Consider the following 8,818-nt stretch of genomic DNA (forward strand, 5'->3'; position numbering starts at 1 on the left):
TCACATGTCTACCTGATGAATGAGAAAGCCTTACCCTGGCCCTCTAGAAACAATGAATTAATTTCCCTAAGGAGGCTAGAAGGAGAATTGATGCCTTTGAGCTGTGGTGCTGGAGAAGAGTATTGAGAGTACCATGGACTGCTAGGAAAACAAACAGATTCATCCTGGAAAGGGTAAAACCGGCTGGCTCCTTGGAGGCAAGGATTCTGAGGCTCCATCTAACATACTTTGGACATGTTGTAAGGAGGGACCGGTCCTTGGAGAGGGACATCATGCTTGGGAGGATGGAGGGACAGCGCAGAAGGGGAAGGCCCTCTATGAGGTGGATTGATTCAGTGACTGGGGTAATTGGGATGGGTGTGTCAGAGACAGTATGATTGGCATAGGATAGAGCAGAGTCGCTATGAGTCGCAAGCGACTCGACGGCACAGAATAACAACAACAGTAAGCAGGAAGGCAAGTCAGGAAGACTGTATCTATGAAGGAAAAGGCAGACCATATAATATTGGAAAAACTAACCATTCTCAGTGTTTTCCATCAGACATTCTAGAGGCAGTGATATTTACAAAAAAAAGAAGTCATTGAGATGGTCCGGGGGTGCTTATGATAAAACAAGAACGTCCCTAGACCTTGTATTTGGATTGTTAATGATCCAATGCTTAGCTTTCCCCCCTTTCTTTAATTAGAGTTCAAATGTAATGAGATAAAAAGAAAAATCTCATTTTATATGAGATTGGAAAGTTACATTTTATTTTTTAATCATCTCTTTGGAAAATATTCATTCTATCACAAGGGAGGGAGTTGACGCTTGTATAGCTGATGCCCTGGGCTTTATAATATTAAGCAAGATCTCTGAATTAGTCTGATGGGAGCAAATAGATTCCCTGGAATTTAAGCAAAATTGTGTGTTTATGTGAAATTGTACCTTTTTCTCAGAAACAGGTCTGTAAGTAAAATATAAAAGGTTGAAAGTCAATTAACCAAAGTGCTCTACAGTGAAATCCTTGTCTCACACTAAGTTTATCTTAGTGGCATCATTTCTTCTCTATCTCTAACCTTATCATTATCAAGTTGGTCACATACATCTCAAAAATGTGTTTACTCAAATTGATTTAATTTCTCACTTGTCACTAAAATCCTCTTCTGGTCTGTATGTGGAAGAAGAAAACTTGTGACCTCCAGAAGGTCTTAAGACCTTTCTTCTATCAATACTGTGTCCCCCACCACCAACCCCTACCTACTAGTTACTGGATCTCTGATGGCTTACATGTTGTTGCCATTAGTGGTCACCAATGGTGGACAGTTTTCAGCAGGCAGAGCTTCCAATCAAAACAGTAGAAAGAGAGGTCTAGCAATCTACATTTGAAAATTTGTGCTATTTGTTGGGTGTCATCAAGGTAGCCAATGAGAACTCCATGGGTCACAATATGTGATTTTCAACTGATCATGGGGATGATGCTCGAGTGGACAACATTTCGTTTTATTGTACATAAAATTGTTATGAGTCAATCCAATGGCACCAGTAATGTATTTCTATCTGCTTATCACCAGTTATCATCAAGTCAGCTTCAACTCAGGGTCTCCCCATGTATATCAAAGTGACCCACAGGGGTTTTAATAACTGATTTTAAAAAAATGAATCGCCAAGCTTTTCTTCTGAGGCCCCTCTGCATAGGTATGAACTGCCAACCTTTTGGTTATCAGTCAAGCGTATTAACTATTTGCACCACCTAGGGACTCCACATTGGAAATATGTGCAAAAAACTTTTGGTTTTAATACAGCAAAGTGACCCAAAAAGTTCAGAGACAACTGCTCTACACACTTTTTAACTTTTTTGAAGTTTCACCAGTCAAATAGGAAGTGGGAGTTGGTGATGGGGAATTGTACAGGCTGAAGTTTAGTCCCCAGAGCTGATGTCTCTGTGGCCCAATTTTTTTTTTCTGAGGAGAAATGGCAAAGAGGAAAACTCCAAATTGTACCACTGAGCCTTTAAGAGAGTGAGAGATGAATAAATGGATAGGAAAATCTACGGTATACATTCATACAATGGAATACTATGCAGCACTGAAAAACAATGAACTCATAAAACATTACACAACATGGATAAGCCTGCAGGGCATTATTCTGAGTGAAATACTCAGTCACAAAAGGACAAGTACTGCATAGCACCACTGTTATAAAACAGATCTGACATGCAGGTTTGGGAGGAAAATAGGATAAGAGTAGATAGATTATGAACATTACGCTGGAACACATAAAGGAAAGAGCTGTTTAAAAGGAATATATAATTAGACATTATATGTGTGACAACAGCCCAGAATAAGAGGTACATTGCAAAAAGGACTGGGGGGGGGGTGGAGGTGAGGGAGGTAATTGTGAAACAATGAATGAATATTTTATTTTAAAAAGTGAACCGGGGGAGGGAGAAGAGAGGGAGGGAGAGGGGCTTAAAATGTGCAACAATATATGAATGAAAGTCTAGCTTTTTTGTAAACTTTCCTTAAAATCATAATTAAAAACTTGTTTTAAAAAAAGAGAGTGAAAGAGTAAATATCTGCTAAAAAAGACAAAACTGAGATGATAAATGGTGAACAAGTAGTTACTGAGAGACATGAAGCCCTCCTTTTCTTAATAAAGAGTCCAGCAGAGCCAGCAGGTTCCAAAGGAGCTGTAGGTGACCAATTTCTTCACTCATGTTCATAGAACTAAACACCAACTACTCATCACTCTACCATGGACCCCTTTCCCCAAAATAAACAAAATGTTGTCATTTGGTCAATTTCTGCTCATGGCAATGTCTGCAGTGTATGCTAACGTTTTGTGCTGTTAATAAGGCATGGGTTTTCAGTGGCTGATTTTTTTTTTTGTAAGTAAATCAAGTTTTTCTTCTGAGGAGTGGCCTCAAACTTTCAACCTTTCATCTAGCAGCCAGCAAGTTGGCAGTGTGCACCAGGTATAATATCTGTAGAGCATTATCCTTCTTTTATAAAAAGAAGTTAGAGCTGTAAAAAGGGACAACAGGGAAATATTAGCACCACAAATATCTTTGCACATTTTGCCACTTGATGCCTGTGAAGGAGATCAGGTGGTTGTAAATTGTTATAGGGAAACTAGTAAAATAAAAAGACTAATGTATTCACTCATTGCCTTCTAGTCAGAACTAACTCACACCAGACCTTCCAGGGGGTTTTCAGAGCTTAAATCACATGGGAGATTAGCAAACTTTCTCCCTTGGAGTTGCTGGCGGATTAGAACCACCTGCTTTGTGGATTAGCAGCACAACTCTTTACCCAGTAGGCCATCAGAATGCCATTGTTGTTGTTATGTGCCATCAAGTCATTCATGACTCATAGCGACCCTATGAAACCTGCTCTATGCTGTACCAACTTTAATGTCTCTTACACACCTACCCTAATAACCTCAGTCACTGAATCAATCTATTTCATCGATGGTCTTCCTCTATTTCTCCGTCCCTCCACCCTTCCAAGTATGACATCCCTCATCAAGGACTGGTCCCTTCTTGCAACATGTCCAAAGTATGTCAGACGAAGCCTCAGAATCCTTGCCTCCAAGGACAATACTGGTTTCACCCTTTCTGGGATAGACCTGTTTGTTCTCCTAGCATTCCATAGTATATTTAAGACTCCTCCAGCACCACAGCTCAAAGGCATCAATTCTCTTTGTATCATCCCTACTCATTGTCAAGCACTCTGACTTATAACACACAATTGTGAAGACTGTGGCCTGGATCAGGCACACTGTGATGTATTTACAAGGGTGCATATCTTATAGCCACTCACCATTGTGCCTTAGACTCTATTACTGAATAACAAGAGTATAGAGGCTCCGATATCTATGTTTTGAGTAGAAAATGCCTCTTACTTGTAAAAGCGACAGAAGATTCAAGTACACCATGGCTCACTGAGCTGCAGTATCTTGAGGCAAGGTTGTGGGCCTTATATCGGAGTGCAGGGTGGGTAAGGATGGGATGAGTAAGTGAGCAGCATTGGGCCCGTTCTTTGGCCCTTTTTTCTTTTTTACATACCCTAGCCCCACAGGTGTTGGGGATACAAGGTCTGATCACTAACTTACATGGTAGCATCACTTTCCCAGTAGCTTCACTTTTCCTATCAGAAAAATAGTCAAGCTGAATCTCTTTTGGAGCATTGACTATGTGACTGGCCCTGAGGTGCTCAACAAACCAAGCAATAAGTAATCCATGGTCTCCAACTGTAAAAATGGGCTCTCCTCTAATCATTAGAGATGCATATAACCGAGATGGAACTATGAACAAAACAGCATAGCAAGAACAAAATTAACAGTAATAATCTCCAGCATTTGCATAATCTGTTGCCATGCAGCTGATTGATACTTGTGGTAAACCATATATAAAGTAGGACTGCTGCCTGGGGTTTTCTTAGCCAAATAATAAGGGAAGCAGATTGCTAGGTCTTTAACTTTTTCCTTTATTTTTTAATTGTACTTTTATGAAGTCGTTCAAATGCATTGTGTTTTATATAATTACTATTTATCAAGGCCTTGTATGCCTTATCTCTTCAAATCCCCATCGCACCTTGCCTATTCCTTGACCTCCCACCCCCAATCCACCCACTGATCTCTGCTGTCCTAGTGATACACACACCCCCTTTCATCCTCCCTCTTCTCTGCCCCTTCCCCTTTCCCTTTTGAAGACTATCCGATAGATCTTTCAGTGCTGGAACCACTGGGTGAGTTTGAACCTCTAGTCTTTAGCAAACCATTTGTACCATCCAGAGGCCTTCACACTTACAAAAGACTTCCTGAATTCCAGACCTGAACCCACGCTATCTACTCAGATAAAAAGAACTCTTCTGGCACTCAAAAAATATCTAGAGGGGGAAAAGTCATCTAACGCCCACCATGTGCAATGTGATGGGTATTACATTTCATTCTTAGAATTATCCTTTGAAGTTCTACTGTAGAGAATCTTTACAGAGTAAGTACCATCACGGTGCCCACTTTACAGAGGAGGAAATGGGAAGCAGAGCAGTCTGAAACACCTTGCAGAAGGGTACCTAGCAAGGAAGTTTCAGAACTGGACTTTGCACCCAGGTCCTCGAGCTCTAGTGTATTTACTTGGAACCGCTCAGCTATACTTCCTAGTTCAGCCATTGTTGTTGTTGTATACTGTAGAGTCAGAACCGACCCGTAGCTGAGCCTCCAGTGGGTTTTCAGAAGCAGTTAATCGCTCAGGAGGAGATTGTCCATCCTTCTCCTGCTGAGCAGCTGCTGGTCTCGAACCACATGCCTTCAGGATTGCAGCACAGTTTTTTTGCCGCTAGACCACTAGATCTCCCTTCAACCACACTATGCCAAAATGTTGTTGCTGTTTTTGTTGTCGTTATGCGCCGTTGAGTCACTTGCAACTCACAGTGACCCTATGTACAACAACCCTAAACTCTGCTCTATCCTGTGCCAATCGCGCTGTCTCTGACACACCCATCCCAATTACCCCAGTCACTGAATCAATCCACCTCATAGAGGGCCTTCCCCTCCTGCGCCGGCCCTCCACCCTCCCAAGCATGATGTCCCTTTCCAAGGGACCGGTCTCTCCTTGCAACATGTCCAAAGTATGTCAGACGAAGCCCCAGGATCATTGCCTCCAAAGAGCAGCCCGGTTTAACCCTCTCTAGAACGAATCTGTTGTTTTCTTAGCTTTCCATGGTACACTCAATACTCTTCTCCAGCACTACAGCTCAAAGGCATCAATTCTTCTATCCTCCCTGGTCATTTTCCAACTCTCTGACACATACCAAGTGATTGCAAAGACCAGGGTCTATATCAGACACACCTTAGTCTCCAGAGTGACACCATTGCTCTTCAGTACTTTGGAGAGGTCCCTAACAGCAGACTTTTCCATGGCAATTTCCTGGCTGCTGGTGCCAAAAGTGTTGACTGTGGAGCCAAGCAAACTAAAGCTGTGGACAATCTCAATCTCTTCACCATCTATCCTGATTCTGCCAATTGGTCTGGTGGTGAGAATCTTTGTCTTCTTGATATTGAGCCTCAATCCATATTGAAGGCTAAAGTGTCAAAGTACTATCCCCCAAGTAGGGATCATTAATTGAACCCCTTCAATGGAATAGGTGTTCTGTAAATGTATTTTGTTTCACTTTCATGACAACCCTATAAAGTTATTATGATTATTTACATTTTATGCATGAGAAAACAACTTTGGGGAGATGAATTTGATTTACTAAGACCATGAAATCAGTAAGTGGTAAAATAACTTGGAACTCAGGTTGACCTGACTCCCCAGTCTGAATCTTTTCCCATCACTCTTGCTGCCTCAAGTCTGACAGAAGTCAGGGCAGAGAGAGAGAGAGAGAGAGGTCACTAGGCAGAATTTTGTTCTGTTGAGCACAATGTTGTCTGAGTTGGGACCGACTAACTCCGTGGTGGCACTTAACAATGAGTTGGAAGGTGGGCCTTGTGGCACTGTGTGAGATCGCTCAGCATATTCTCTCCCCACTCAGGCTTGGCAAGGGAGGGACACACTCTTTTGCCTAAACATTCGGTCCCGTTAACTCTACCAGCTATATTATGCACAGCTAGCTGGTACTTTAGGCTGTCCTCCCACACTGCTGGCTCACACCTGACCCTCAGCTGCAGTCTCAAGTTCACACAGGAACTTCTGCGTCTGGGGTTACTCTTGGACCCTGTTGTCCTGTGGCGTTGGCAGAGGTGGCTGAAATTAGAGAGCAGGGCCCACCTTGGGACTTCACCCATCAGTCCGTCCCAATAACTTGTAATTGCCTTGAAGTCTGCTATCCAGTCAGATCTGGTGACTGCTAAGTCTTCCTTTCTAAATGACATTGTTCTCTACAGATTTTTGTTAGTTGCCTTCGAGTCGACTACGAACAACAAACAGTTCAGGACCGTGCCCTATCCTGCACTATCCTCACAGTCTCTGACAAGCTAGAGCCCTTTCTTTGTTTCAGTCACGGTGTCTATCCTTCTTGGTGAGGATTCTTGTCTCTTTTGCTGACCCTGTTCCAAGCTGATGTCTTCTTCCAAGGACAGACTTTTCCTGATAACCAGTCCAAAGTATGTGAAACAAAGTTTCGCCATCTTTATCGCCAATGAGCACCCTGGTTGCACTTCCTCCAAGACAGATTGGTTTGTTCTTTTGGCTGTTGTAGTGCATTCAATACTCTGCCAGCACCACAGTTCAAAGACATTGATTCGTCTTCAGTCTTCCTTTTCCACCAACCAACTTTTAGGTTCATAAGAAGCAATTAAAAATACTATGGTTTGAATCAAGTTCACCTTAGTATTAAACTTATTCATTAGCAAAGAGGTCCTTGACGGTAGGTTTCCCCAATGTGTCTTGATTTCTTAACTACTCTTACCATGGATGTTGATTGTGTGTCTAAAGAAAATGAAATCATTTTACTGTCAACTTCAAAAATCTTTTGTTCGTCTATCATGATGTTCTAGTTTGGTTCAGTGGTGAGATTTTTGTTTTCTTGATGTTGCTGCAGTCTTTGATCTTCTACAGTAAGTTCTTCCAAACTCTTTCACTTTCAGCCAACAAAGTGGTGTCATCTGTGTAAAACAGGTTGATGAGTCTGTCTGCCTTCCACATTCTCTGTAGATGAGCTTGCTTAATGTCTGATTTGAAGTAAGAGCAGTTCAAATTATTTTCAGGAGCACGCAAATAAACTCCACTCATGATCAAGTCCTGACCTTCCCAACTAAGAAGTGAAGCTCTCTCTCACAGAGGGGACTCAGACTGGAGGACTTTGCTACAGAGAGCTTGCACACTATCCCATAAGTAATATTTCGACTCAGAAGCCTCTACAACAGTAATTGTCTTGGAGAATCAGCTTTACATGCACTTAAATAACAACCCTCTCTATACAGACCATTTCCTGGAACTCCTCATTTTACCTTATGAATAGAGATGAATCTCCTTCCCACCTGCATCTCCATAACCCCCCAAAATTCTTTTATTCGATGAGTTGTAGGTTAGTGTCACTTCTCACCACATTTCCCTTTGCAAATGGTTTTAATTTGCAAATTATTTCCCCTAAAAAACCTTCTTTTCTGGCTTACACAGAAAAGCCTGTACTCTTCTTGTTTCACTGTTCTTACCTGAGATATCATGGCTGATGAATCCTGACTGAAAGAATACAAAAAAGTTGTTTACTTATGCTTTATTTACTATGTAAAGGCATTTGTAGATCACAGCAAACAATGGCTAACACTGAGAAGAATCTGAATCTCAGAACACTTAACTGTGCTCATGTATAACATATACATAGACCAAGAAGGAGTTGTCTGAACAGAACAAGGGCACATTAAATTATTTGAAACCTGAAAAGGTGTGCATCAGGGTTCTAGCCTTTCTCCATGCCTATTCAACCTGTATACTGAGTAAATCATTTGAGAAACTGGACTACGTAAAGAAAACTGTAATGTCAGGATTGAAAGAAGACTCATCAACAACCTGATTATGCAGATGACACAACCTTGCTTACAATAAGTGAGGAAGGCTTGAAGCACTTACTGCAGAAGATCAAAGACTACAACATTCACTATGGATTACATCTTAACATCAAGAAAACAAAAATCCTCACCACCGGACCAAAAGGCAATATCACGATAGATGGACAAAAGACTGAAGTTGTCAATGGTTACATTTTACTTATAATTACCAATCAATGTCCACGGTAAGAACAATTAAGAAATTAAGAGGTGCATTGAGGAAGCCCGCTGTCAAGAATCTCTTTAAATTGCTCATGAACAAGGATGTCAGTTTAGAGAATAAGATGC

Source organism: Elephantulus edwardii, unplaced genomic scaffold, assembly GCF_000299155.1.
Source record: "Elephantulus edwardii isolate Elephantulus edwardi_28Jun2011 unplaced genomic scaffold, EleEdw1.0 scaffold00168, whole genome shotgun sequence".
Lineage (NCBI taxonomy): Eukaryota > Metazoa > Chordata > Mammalia > Macroscelidea > Macroscelididae > Elephantulus > Elephantulus edwardii.